The sequence below is a fragment of the Pipistrellus kuhlii genome, unplaced genomic scaffold (genome assembly GCF_014108245.1).
Source record: "Pipistrellus kuhlii isolate mPipKuh1 unplaced genomic scaffold, mPipKuh1.p scaffold_m20_p_16, whole genome shotgun sequence".
NCBI lineage: Eukaryota > Metazoa > Chordata > Mammalia > Chiroptera > Vespertilionidae > Pipistrellus > Pipistrellus kuhlii.
Window position 1 is genome coordinate 34,628,525 of NW_023425471.1, and position 14,549 is coordinate 34,643,073.

Sequence of the window (14,549 nt, forward strand, 5' to 3'; positions counted from 1 at the left end):
TGTCCTATAGGGCCAAGTGGCTCAGCCTCCCCAGTTACCTAAAGTGGATACTCTTGGTGCACCCCTTTGTGGACTGTGTGCACAGTCTTGTTGTAGTTAAACCTTGATTGTTATTGGTGTCACTGGGAGGAATTGACCATCAGGCCAAGTGGTTGTGAGGATCGGCTATTTCTACGCTGGGAGAACTTCTGTGCTGGAGGCACCCTTATGAGACAAGACTTGCAAAAGCCTCTGTGCTCATCTTAGATGGGGTCGAGTCTCAGGGCAGAGCAGACAGCAATTGCTTCCCGTCAGCCTTGCCCTAAGAAGCCCCTGGGTCTCAGTGTCCCTCGGTAATCACTGCAAGCACTTCTGACAGAAAGCCACCCTCAAGTTTTGCCAGACAGTCCAGTTTCTCTCCGAATGATTTTGGGTCCCCAGAGTCTTGCCCGGAACTGGAGTTCATAGCTGTCGGGAGCTTTTGTCTCTCTCCTGGTTGAGAAAGACTGTCATGTACTCAGTTGCCAGCCCTCTCTGCATGTGCCTCGGTAATTCTGCCTTCTGAAGCTCCTCTGAGTCTTAGTGTGCTTTTCTCTTTCTAGTTTTAGAATCTCCACTCAGCCAGTTTTCCTGTAGTTCCGGATAATGTCCATTTGAAATTGTTGTGAGAGACAGCAGTTTAGGTATTTACCTATGCCGTCATCTTGGTTTCTCTCTCAAGTGAAAATTTCCTAATAATTTCTTAATGCTATTTTATTTTAACATTCATAAAATCATCTCAAAGAAGAATTTTCCAGTGGTTAAATCACTTCCTTTAAATGCTGCACTAACTTTTTCAATCCACTCAAGCATGATTTAGGAAGATAATTATCTCAATGGTCCAATTATCATCGGAAAGAAATGTTTCACTGTGGAAAATAAAATTGAAAGAGGAAAAAAATTGAAATAGCAGCTTTGGATGGCCTTTCCTCTAGGTTCAGGTCTATGAGGGTATGTGGGGCAAAGATGTCAAACTGAGACAAATGAAAACTCAGACATGTTTATTTACTATCTGGAGAATATATGAGAACATCCTTCCAGAGGAAACCGAAGGCCTTAAAATATGTTCAAATAAGAATAATTAAAAAACAAGTATACTAATAATAATTAATAACTAATACAAGGTAAACTTGCTCTTCAATAGGTGTGTTCCTAAACAGTCATATAACTCATTATCTACCTCCTTCCCACAACTAATTCTATTTTAACATACCATGGGCATTGCTACTTAAGAAATTCTTTGGTAATTCATTTTACCAACTAAACACTCACATACACACAGAATTCAAATGATCATTCCTTAGTACCAGTTTATTTTATTTTTTATTTTTTTCTCTTTTTTTAATTAAATTATTATCTGTGTACATATTTTAACATTGCCCCCCCTCCCGTACATACCCTCCCTCCCCAGAGTTTTGTGTTCATTGGTTGTACTTATATGCATGTATACAAGTCCTTCGGTTTATTTTTTTTTAAATATGGTAATGTTACATGCAATAAATATCAATTATTCAAGAAAAACGATCTTACATATAATATTACATACAAAATATTTCAAGAATAAAAGGATTTTAAATATAAAAATATTACTAAAACTGTACTAACATAGTATGACATCACAAAAATTATAGGAAATATTAAAAAGTCTGAAATAATAGGATTATTTCTATTATATTCTAGGATATTTTATCCCCTCTGGCCTATTTTTGTTTTTCAGTTTATGTTGTTCATTTTATTCTACAAATGAGTGATATCATATGATATTTATCTTTCTCTGACTGGATTATTCCGCTTTGCATGATGCTTTTAAAGTCTATTTTGTTGGAAATTAGTATTGCAACTCCAGATTTTTTTCTTTTCCATTTGCATGAAAATTTTTTTTCCATCTTCTCACTTTATCATGTATGTATCATCTGTTTTGATGTGGGTCTCTTGTAGACAACATATAGTTGGGTCATGTTTTTGTATATATTCAGCTATCTTAGACCTTTTGATTGGAGCATTTAATTCATTTAAATTTAGGGTTATTGTTGAGAGGTACTTATATATAGCCATCTTAATTCTGTATGGCTAGGTTTCTCTCACTGTTTCTTCTCAGCAATTCTTTTAGCATTTATTGTAATGCTGGCTTGGTGGTGATGAATTCCTTTAGCCTTTTTTTTTTTTTTTTTTTTTTTTTTGCCTAGGAAGCTCTTTATTAGATCAGAAGCTCTTTATTTTGAATGATAACCTTGTTGGATATAGTAATCTTGGTTTCATATCATTGCTTTCCATTACCTTGAGTACTTCATGACATTCCCTTCTGGTTTATAAAGTTTCTGTTGAGAAATCAGGTGTCAGCCTTATGGAAACTCCTTTGTAAGTAAGTTTGTTTTTCTCTTGCTGCCTTTAAGATTCTCTCTTTGTCTTTAACTTTTGGTATTTTAATTATGATGTATCTGGGCGTGGGTCTGTTTGAGTTCTTCTTGTTTGTGGTTCTCTATGCCTCCTGCACTTGTGTGACTTTCTCCTTTACCAGGTTAGGGAAGTTTTCTACTATTATTTCTTCAAACACCTTCCCTATTCCTTTCTCCCTTTCTGCCTCATCTGGAACACATACTATTCTAATACTAGAGGCCTAGTGCACAGGATTTGTGCACTGGTGAGGGTGTGGCCTGCAGGGATTGGCCTGCTGTGTGAGCGCTGCTCATCCCGGTCAGCTGAGTGGCTGTGGACCCTCCCTCTGCACAGCTGCTCCTGCTGTGGGAGTACCACTCATCATACTCAGCTGAACTGCGCTCCCACTGTGGGAGTGCACTTACCACCAGGGGGCAGCTCCTTCATTGAGTGTCTTCCCCCTGGTGGTAAGTGCGTGTCACAGTGACTGGTTGATCAGTCATTCTGGTCTTCTACCATTTGGTCGCAAGGCTTTTATTATATTGGATTGTTACATTTCACATTGTCCCACAGCTGCCTTAAGCTGTCCTCCTGGGGTTTTTTTATTTTTATTTTTTTTACTTTTTGGTTCTCTAATTGAGTGATATTTTCAACTCTGTCTTCTAATTCATTAATTCAATCCTCAGCTTCCCCTAATCTGCTGTGTATTCATTCCAATGTGTTTATTATTTGTGTTATGTCATTTTTTATCTCAGTCTGTTCTTATTTTATAGTTACTATATATATTTTTTTTATACTGTTGAGAATTTTTAACAACTTTACTCTGTTTCAGATAAATTTCTTATCTCTTTTTCATTTATCTCTTCTTCTGGATAATTCTCTAGTTTTTTCATTTGGGAGTTGTTTCTTTGTTTCCTCATTTTGGTTGTTGGTTTCGGTGACTATGTATTAGGTAGATCCTCTACACTAGGGGTGTCGAACTCAATCAGAGAAGGGGCCAAAATCTAAAATCCAGCCTAAATCGCGGGCCAAATGGTTTACTGAACAGTCATAAACTGTCATTGTGATGGAAACGCAGCGCAGTGCAGTGATGACAGAGCTGTGCGGGCCACATTGCAAGGCCTGGCGGGACGGATTTGGCCCGCAGGCCTTGTGTTTGACACATGTGCTACACCTTTAAATCTCTAGTGCAAGACAGTGTTAAAGGCTGTTTTTTACTAATTGGATCAGCAAAGGCTCAAAAGCCTGCAGAGAATACCTCTGTCTACAGACTAATAGGATTCTGACATGAATTGCCCCCAGGCAATCATCCTCAGGTGTGGTGAGAGTTTTTTTCAACAGGGTGGGGCAACTGCTTCTGCATGGAGGGTAATTATTACTTTTAATCTCTTAAGTGGCCACAGGTAAAGGTGTTTTTTAATAGGGTGTGTTTTCTGTCTTCCCCCAAGGCAAGGCAGATATCAGTCTATGTGGTCTCCACCGTCTGTCCTTGAGTATCAGGGTTCTCTCCTGAGAATTTTTTTGTTGATTAATCAGAAAGCTTTTACATATTTCAGTTCAGTACGAGTTCACTTTGGTATGTTGTAGTTTCAAAAACAAGGCAATGTCCACCATCAAAGCCATGCTGGACAACACAAAGACACTGCTGAGTTCCCTGTAAAGTTCCAATGCCAAGGACACTCTCCCACCTTATCACTGAAAACAACTTGATTCTGACTGATCTCATCACTGGTAGTAAGTTCAAAAATTATAGGAATGCAAACCTTGGAGGAAAAGCCACTTATTTTCATATACACAATAATCTGTTATGACCAAGTATAAGTTTTTAAAAACAAGTTTAAACACTAGCAATGCATTGTAGTATAGTAGAAAGAGCAGTGGGTAGAGACAGGCTCTGCTTTGGATCTAGTATTTAGCACTAAATTTAACATGATGCCCTTGAGAAAAAGCTATTAGTGTCTCAGTTGTAAAATATGAGTCTAGTCATTGGACTCTAGGGGTCTTAACCTTTGGTGTGCATTTAGAATTACCCAGAGAGCTTGTTAAAAAAAATGAATTGCTCTCCCCCTTATTCTCACCCAGTTTCTTATTCAGTAGTTCTGGGCCAAGGCCAGAAAATTTGCATTCCTAACAAATCCCAGGCTATACTGAATCTGCTTGTCCAGGGACCACACTTAGAGAAACACTGCCTAGGAGGACACCAAGAATCTGAAGTGCAGGAACCCAGCCATTGTGGTAGGGTTTCTGAGGCACCTGCCAAAGTGTCACAAGATATCAACAGAAAACAGCAGTACTCTTTCAAATAAAGAAACTCAAAATGAATGATGGCCATGCATTAGCCTGGCAAGTAGCAATATGAACAGGGTGGGGGGCAAAAAGGGGTGGGTGATCTAGGAGGAAATCAGAAAGTTGTTACCAAAACTGAGACTAATAAGACTATGTACCTGAAAAATAATATGCTAAGTGAAATAAGCCAATCTGAGAAAGACAAGTATCACATGATCTCAATTATTTGTGGAATTGAACAAACAAAATGAACTGACCAACAAAATAAGACCCAAAGCATGGAGGCATGGAACAGTCTGACATATCTTGATGTGAGGTTGGGGGACTGAGAAGAGATAAACCAAAAGAATTTATATACTTATATTCATAGCATATGGATACAGGCAATAGGGTAGTGAAGATCTAGGAGGGTTAGCTGGGGCTGGGAGGAAGTGGGTAAAGGGGGAGGGATGGGATATATCTGTAATACTATCTATAATAATAAAAGCATAATATGCTAATTAGACCAGACAAAGCTGGGGCTGTGAGGGAAGCCAGGGTCCAGGTGCCAGAGGGAAGCTGGTGCAGACAGCGGGGGAAGGAAGGCCTACTCTTGTACGAATTTTATGCATTGGGCCTCTAGTCAATAATAAAAAATCCTTACATCAGAAAATAAAACCAGGTAGAGCACAAAATTCTAATGAAACATTTTGGCTGGCCATAAAGTAAGGGATGGTAATCACCTAGATCAGGATGGGAAAGCTTTTTTCTGCCAACGGCCATTTGGATATTTATAACATCATTTTTGGGCTGAACTTGTCAATGTAAGCATTAGTTTGCTATATCTGGTCAAGCATTTAATTAAACTTACCCCTAATATCTTGGCAGAGCCAAACCAAATGATTTTACTAGTCTTATATGGACCACAGGTGAGATGTTCCTCATCCCTGACTTAGAGCAATGCATGAGGCCACAGGTGGAACACCTTGGAGAGATGGAACTCCAGGAATGAAAATTTATGTGAGGTTAATACCATGTTTCCCCGAAAATAAGACATCCTCTGAAAATAAGACCTAGCACATGGACAGATAAGACATCCCCTGAAAATAAGACCTAGCGCAACTTTGGGAGAAAAAAATCAATATAAGACACTGTCTCATTTTCAGGGAAACAGGGTATGAAGCCCAAAGGTCCCACACCTTGGGGATGGTGGTGGGACAAGGCTTAGTTCTCTCTTGGTCAAGAAATTTCATAAAGAGTTCCCAAACTGTTACCTTTACATACTGGGAATTCTAAATGATGTATTTCTGGCAGAAAGTAATTCCAGATGGGTGGTTTGAGATGTAATACCTGAGTATGAACACTGAAAATAATTATCAGACTGTCTTGTTCTAAGGTGGATCATGCAAGACCCTCACATTAATATTGTATGACTTTCTAACTAGTTTTTTAAAAACATCTTTATGATTGAAAGTATTACATATGTCTCCTTTTTCCCCCATTAACTCCTTCTAGCCCACTCCAGGCCTTCACCAAACTTCTATATGTGTCCATAGGTTATGCATATATGCATAGAAGTTCTTTGGTTGATGTCTTCCCACATACCCACTCTCCCCTGCCTTCCCTCTGAGATTCGTCAGTCTGTTCCATGCTTCTATGTCTCTTGATCATCAGTTTGTTTTGTTTGTTAGATTCTGTATATAAATGAGATCATCTGATATTTGTCTTTCTCTGACTGACTTATTTCACTTAGCATAATACTTTCCAGGTCCCTCTATGTTGTCTCAAATGGTAAGAGATCCTTCATTTTTACTGTTGCATAGTATTTCATGGTGTAAATGTACCACAGCTAAACACTTCAGTGAAAGTTAAAAAAGAAAAAAAAGTTAAAAAATGAGTTATCATGTCCAATTATATTATTATACAGATGCAAATAGTCATTTACTTGTGGGATTCTATGTAATAATATACATACACATACATACACACAAATGTACACACAGCATCCTATATAATAAAAGGCTAATATGTAAATTGTCCCCTCAGGAGTTTGACCCACCAGGAGTTTGACTGCTCACTATGATGTGCATTGACCACCAGGGGACAGTGTGGAATGAAGGGAGGCCCTGGTTGGCACCTGGAAGGCCCTGATCAGCCCTGATCACCTGTTAGGCCTAGGGACCCTACCCATGCAGGAATTTCGTGCACTGGGCCTCTAGTGTGTGTGCGTGTGTGTGTGTGCGTGTGTGTGTGTGTGTGTGTGCGCGCTCGTGTGCGTGTGAGTGTGCGTGTGCGTGTGTGTGTGTGTGTGTTTGTATTTGTGCGTGTGTGTGTGTGTATTGTCACCTTAAAAGGCAGCTTTGCTAGTGAATTCATCTAGTAAAATCATATCCATATTCACCTTTGAACATATTGAAGTTTTATTGATCTCACACATATTTCCATACCTACCGAAACCCACCTATGAATACATAATGTCAACATAGTCAAGAATTAAGGTCAAAGTTTGATACATTCTTTCCTATTACTCTTCCTAGATAAACATTCCTTTACTCTCAGTGAAAATAAGGACATCTGATTGAAGCATTCCTGGACTGCTACTATATAATTAGTAGTTATTAACAATTTCTGAATACCAACACATTCTGGCTTGACAAAACATATCAGTAGGAGAGTCTATTATAACGCATGGTGCATTGCAGTTCCAAGTAGATTTTTGAACCAACTAAATATTTTTTAGAAATGAAGTGAAAGCAAAAAGGGGCCCTCCTATAGTGCCTAATAGAGTTGTGAAAACACAAAGTAGAGGAAAAATGTAAGAGAACAGAGAGAGGCTGATTAATTCCTTTCAAATAGAAACTGAATTGCTGAGGCAGTTCTTACCACCTTATTTATATATCAGACCGCTCACAAACCATGATGTCACCGACCAGGAAGCAATGCATCAGGAAGAGTGTGATATCACCACAATCCCGAAGAAGGGAAGGAGGTACAGGAGAATGATGAAAAGGCATCATCAACTCAAAACATCCAAACAGTTTTATGGATAAAATTGCAGAAAAGCATTACATAGCAACCAGAAACGAGTTTCTGAAACTGCCCACAGGCCAGAGGGAAAAGCTTATAACAAAGGACTTACACTTTGTGAACTGGAACTTGGTATTTCTTGAATCAGATATTTCAAGAGATAGCCAGCTTCCTTAGAAAGGCCTTTCCCTGCCATGTTTGTGAGACAAGCAACTATGGTAGCTTCTGGATATTCCCCCCCTCAAAACAAAGCAAAACAAAACCCTGGCATATGGCCTCATTTCTGTTTAAATAATACATTTTTAAGACATATTACTGTCTGTGTAAATGTTTGCAATGGCACTTCAAGAATACAGACTTGTGGCCCAGCCAGTATTATTCAGTGGTTGAACATCGACCTATGAAATAAGAGTTCACTGGTTCAATTCCTGGTCAGGGCATATGCCCAGGATGTGTGCTCAATCCCCAGTGGGGGACATGCCTGAGGCAAATGATCAATAATTCTCTCTCATCATTGATGTTTCTATCTGTCTCCCTCTCCTTTCTTCTCTGAAATCAATGATATATATATATATATATATATATATATATATATATATATATATATATATTTTTTTTTTTTTTTTTAAAGAACACAGACTTGTGGTTTTCCTTTGGTATAGAAGTACAATCAGTTCTTAGTTGCTTCATCCTTAAGAGCCTTAAGAGCCACATTCTTCAGAAGTGTTAACTACTGAAGTCCAGGGCACATGATATCTTCTCCTAAGGTTATAATTATCTATGATTTTTGAAGAGAGAACTCATACATCGCCTTATAAACACGTTTACTTTGTTCCTCATGGATTTTGAAATGAGACAGGGGTTAGGGAAAATAGGCTGAGAACCACACTGCAACCCTCACCACCAACATCTTGTCCATCAGCAGGGAGAGAGGTACCTTTTGGGGGTTTCGTTTCAACTGTCATGACAGTGCAATTCCCCATCAGGGCACATGCCTAGTTTGCAGGCTTGATCCTCAGTAGGAGGAGTGTGGGAAGCAGCCTATCAATATTTTTCTCCCTTCCCCTTCCTTTCTCTCTCTCTCTCTCAAAAAAACAAAAAACAAAAAAACAAAAAAACCCAACAACAAACAAACAAACAAAAACGTAAAAACACAAAAAAACACAACGCAAAAAACACATACACACATATTTTAAAGAAAACATCATCAGGTAGCCCTTAAAACAAAGCTGTACTGACTCTTTGAGTGAAGAAAAAGAGATGCAAAGAAAAATACAACAAGGCCTAACAACATAATGGATGCCTGGTATGTCAGACAGCGCTCTGACTCAGAACCCCTTACCTCAAACAAGGAGTTTCTTTTTAAACATGGGGGAAGACACAGGGGAGGCAGTTTCATATACCATACTGAATTTCAGTAGAACTAGGTTGGTTAAACACTCTGTTCTGGGACACACACCTTTCACTTTCAATTGTTTTCAAATAAAAAGAGAAAAATTCCCTTTTCCAGTTGGATTGTTTAAATGCACCTACAGCTACTCCTGTCTAGCAAACACTAGGCAAGCTCTCCCTACTGATGCATTTCAAAAAAGGTTCAATTGGCAAAAGAAAGCAAGTGCAAAGGGTTTTTGACAAAAGAGGACTAGAGGGAACACATTTTCCTTTTGCAAAAATACTTTTTTGAGAAAATCAAAGGAGGTAGCAAATCAAACCAGGAATGCACAGATACTGGTGAGAATTTTGAAAACTTCCTCAACCTCAGACACTCAACTACATAAAATTAGCAGCTTAAAAATTGAGATGGGGGTTATGATCTAAAAGATGAGAGACTAAACTCCCAAACAAAACAATGCATATATATATATATATATATATATATATATATATATATATAATTGGTTTTTTTTTACAGAGAGGAAAGAAGAAAAATAGAGAGTTAGAAACATTCATGAGAGTCAAAAATCAGCTGCCTATTGCTGCACGCCCCCTACTGGGGATGTGCCCACAATCAAAGTATATGCCCTTGACCAGAATCGAACCCAGGACCCTTCAGTCTGCAGGCTGATGCTCTATTCACTGAGCCAAACGGGTTTTGGCAAAACAATGCATTTTCACTTTTTTTTAAATAAATTTTTATTGTTCATATTATTACAAATGTTCCTCCCCCCGCCCCCATTGCTCTCCTCCACCAGGTTCCCACCCCACCCTCTGCCCTTTCCCCACCCCCCATTTCCCTCATCCATAGGTGCACAGTTTATGTTCAGTCTCTTCCACATCCCCCTATCCCCTTTTCCCCAAGAATCGTCAGTTCACTCCCCTTCCATACCTCTGATTCTATTATATTCAACAGTTAATATTGTTCATGAGATGTTTTTTTAATTTCCTTGGTTTTCAGATTCACTTGTTGATAGGTATTTGTTGTTCATAATTTTTATCTTTATTTACTTTCTCTTCCGAAAGAACCCCCTTTAGCAATTCATATAATTCTGGTTTGGTGGTGATTAACTCCTTTAGCTTTTTTTTTTTTTTTTTTTTATTAGTGAAGCTCTTTATCTGGCCTTCAATTCTGAGTGATATAATAGCTTTGCTGGGTAGATTATCTTTGGCTTTAGGTTCTTACTATTCATCACCTTGAATATTTCTTGCCATTCCCATCTGACCTGCATGGTTTATGTTGAGAAATCAGCTGACAATCGTATAGGTGCTCCTTTATAGGTAAGTACCTTCTTTTCTCTTGTTGCTTTTAATATTTTCTCTTTGTCTTTTGCTCTTGGAATTTTAATTATGATTTGTCTTGGTGTGGTCCTCTTTGGATTCCTTTTGTTTGGAGTTCTGTGCGCTTCCTGGACTTGTAAGTCTAATTCTTTCACCAGGTGGGGGAAGTTTTCTGTCACTATTTCTTTCAGTATGTTTTTGATATCTTGCTCTCTCTCATCTTCTGGGACCCCCATAATTCTGATGTTGGTTTGCTTGAATTTGTCCAAAAGGTTTCTTACATTATCTTCAACTTTCTGGATTCTCTTGCCTTCTTGCTTCTGCGGAGGAGTGTCTTCTGGCTCTTTATGTTCCAAATCTTTGACTTAATTCTTGTGATCTTCCATTCTGTTTTTAGGACTCTGTATAATATTTTTTTTATTTCAGACAATGTATTCTTTATTTCTTGTTGATCCCTTAACATTTCTTGTTGATTCCTTATTAATTCTAGTTGATCCCTTTTCATATCCTGATAGGTCTTATCGACCTTTTCTAGGAAATTCTTGAAAAACCTTATAAGCGTAGATTTGAACTGTATATCCAGTTGCTTTTTGTCCTCCATTTCTTTTGTTTGTGATCTACGTTGTCTCGGCATTTTTGCAGCTTCCCTGATGGGGCGGGGTTTCAGGGTGGAGCCTACAGCCTTGGCTTCCATCAGGCCTGCCCTATGCGGTTCCTGAATCTCAGTAATCCCCAGGGTCCTTCAGTACTCGCTGCAAGCACCTCTGAGAGAAAGGTGCCCTACATTTTCGCCTGCTACTAAACAGTCTAGGCTCTCCCACAATGAGCCCGGAACTGGGGTTCAATTCAGTTGGAAGTGGAGCTCAGAGCAGTCTAGAGCTTTCATCTTCTTCCCGCCAGGGCAGTCCCTTGGCACAGCCAACCATCCCTTCTCTGCACACAATGTGAGCGCCTCCGGGACCTCCTTTTGCAGCTCCCCAGGGGTTCCGCCTTACAGCCAAGCTCCCTATGGATGAGCCTGGGTCTCCGGGGTCTGGCCTAGAACTGGGGTTCAGAGCAGTCGGAACTGGGGCTCAGCACAGTCGGAGCTTTTATCTCCTTCCGGCTAGGGAATGCCAGCCAGGCACTCAGCCACCCCTCCTCTCCAGCTCTGTCCTCTCCATCTCCATCCTCTCCTCGCGTCTTGTGTCTCCGTACCTTAGGCTTTTACAGCTCCTCCGCTCTTCCTTCTGGTTTTCTCCTTGCTTCTTGTTGTAGAATTTCCAATCAGTCGACTTTCCTGTAGTTCAGGGTAATGTCCATTTTATATTTTAGTTGTATTTTATTGAAATTGTTGTGTTCGTCTGCGGCTAGGTGTTTACCTGTGCAGCCATCTTGGATTCTCCGCATTTTGACTTTTAGATTACAACACAGTCTAGCACGCCATACTGTGAGAATGTGGATCTTCTAACACTGTCATATAGATTCTGAAAAGAACGCCCTAGGACCTTGGCCCTGTGGCCCCCTAGACCCACACACCCCCATCCTGTTTGGTGATGCTCCAAGTAATTCCTAGGTAGCCCTGACCAGGGCTTGGCAAAAACAAAAGGCTAAATCAAATTCAGGAGCTCTGACATATTTCCTGTGATAAAAAGATATATTTTTTTTACACAATGTGCACTTAAAGCAGATTCCAACACTGGTTCAAACAAAAGTATTATGTCATCCATAGTTAATTGCGGATTTAAAAGGATTATTATTTTTTGCTTCCCAAATGAATCATACCATCATTTTCTGAGCAATTAGGAAAGAGCATATGAAACCCATTGTTCATTTAGATGACAATCAGTATTCCAGGATTAAGTTATAATGTTTTTCTAATAGCATTATAACAAAGGCATAACTACTTTCTTAAACTAATATATGAGTTTTCCCCCAATTTTTCCCCCCCACTGAATGGTGAAGATAGCCTGTTATGGATCATTCATGTGTGAAAGAAACAATTGCAGATCGATTAGACATAAAAACAGAAGTTTCCATATGTAAACCATATGGGAAAAAATGGACAGATGTTATATGGTGCCCATTGCCCTCTGTGAGTGACACATACAGGCATGCATACATATGCAGCCAGAGCCATCACTTCTCACAGAAGAGAGACACAGAGAGGGAGAAAGGCTGACAGTAACCCCTTAAGTAGGTTAATAGTGCTGAGTTGTCAGACAACAATAGTGTGGTTAGGGTGTGTCACCCCTGCTCAGCATGCTATAGGCACTCAATAAATACTTGTAGAATTAAATTAAACATCACTGAAAGGTTTTCATCCATAATAATCCTTTTGCATAGTTAGTGTAACAATAGATTTTACCCTGATTCTAAAGCAGCCCAGGGGCTCAGGGATTCAATGTGGGTGGAACAAATATAATTTTCAAAAAAAAAAAAGTCATTAGAGACTCAGTTGGGTTCAGTGCAGTTTGTTAGTTCTATGAGTCTGTTAGGTGTAATTACCAACATGAATCTAAACGCATTTGACTGAGAACAGAGCCAAATTAATTGCGATGTTGGTATATAACAGCTGTTATTCATTTGATACTTTTCTCTAATAAGAATATTAAAATATGGAACCAAAGCATGTTTATAAGAAATGATTAGGCCACCTACAATGTGTTTTGGTCATTTCTTATGCAGCCAATTTGATTGTTTTCATCCACCCACTCCAGTATTTTCATGGATTTCTGCCGAGCAGAGTTATATAAGGCATGTGGCAAAGAGCGCACACTGCAGAGGAAAGCTGGTCTGTAACTGCCAGCGCTACTCAGCTTCCACATGAGAACCGATGAAATCTTGTTAAATGCTCACCACGCTGAAGATAGCTCTGATAGTTTTTGCAAATCTTGAGCTTCTGAATTTAGAATGTAAGAACTCTTAATGAGATCTAAAGTATATTACCTATCTCATTTCACATATTTATTTTTGTCTCCCATTTTAAAAGAATATTTTTAGTAGACGTAGAAAAATGTTTTCCTGTTAATGCAGATAGCATGAGAGATTAGCAGTTACTTCCAATGAGCTTGTGCCAGAAATTTACTTATTTTAGTATGAGGTCAGATAAAGATTATTGGTGATAAGTGGCTCAAATAGGCTACAGGAAAAAATAACTAGGGGGTATTCTGGAATAGGAAAGAGGAAGCCAAGTCTCTGATGCCTGTATGCAACCATTCCTGATGCTCTGATAATGGTCCAGAGACATTAACAAAATCTTAATAATCAACCAGTGATCTATACCCTGTGTGCTTCCTATCTGTACAACATTATGTTTAAGCACTATATGCTGTACAGTTCATCTATATAAAATGTAAAGCCAAAAATACTGGGAGGGAGGGAGTGGAGAGGTGGTTGGGAGTGTGGGAGGAGGGTTGTAGACTAATAGAGTTTAGAAAGATTATGAATAATACAGATATACACATGGCTTTCTATATAATTATAAAATCCAATTAATCAAAACATCTCTTTCCCAGGCATTCTAGTCACCAAGATTTTATGGTACTGATTACCGCCATTAATAGATTTCCTGGATATGTTCACTGAAATAGCTATTATTATGAATGGGCTACATTTAAGTGCTAACCATATGCCAGGCAAGTGCTAAGAGATTTGTGTTCTCTCATTGAATTCTTATGAAGATCCTAGGAGGCAGGTGCCATTCTTTCCCGTTTTTTATAGGCAAGGAAGCTGAGGATCAAGGAGGTGAATTTCCTCAAGTTACATTGTTTAGGGTGCAGAGTCAGAATTTGAACTCAGGTTTGTTTGGCTCCAAGGTGAAAAAGGTTGAACTCAGCTCGCCTGAAGGCTAACTCAATGAAAGATGTGTCTGAGATGACATGTCGCAGGGGTCATCAGAATCACCCAACAGGTGTGCTTTATTATTGGATGGTTGCTATTGTGGGACCTCCTCTTATACCTCGATACCTTAACCCAGTACTTGAACTCAGAAATTCAAGGAGTGTTTATTGAATAAATTACAGTAGTGTAGCATGATGTTGCCTAAAAAAGACTAAGGATGTTTCATTAAAATAACAAAGCCCCACATTAATACTAAATACTTCAGTTTGCTAAAACCCCTAAAGACCTGTGCAGATTTTTACTGTGATGAATAATTTTTTTTTGGA

At 39.0% G+C, this 14,549-nt stretch overlaps 1 protein-coding gene and 1 pseudogene across 4 annotated transcripts in view; one reads left to right on the forward strand and one right to left on the reverse strand.

The window, feature by feature from the left end:
* Nucleotides 1-14,549, reverse strand: part of DIAPH2 (diaphanous related formin 2) — a 960,594-nt gene that overhangs the window by 193,739 nt on the left and 752,306 nt on the right. The gene's annotated exons all lie outside the window — the stretch shown is intronic.
* The window catches only part of LOC123652450, a 32,490-nt pseudogene that overhangs the window by 12,665 nt on the left and 5,276 nt on the right, over nucleotides 1-14,549 (forward strand).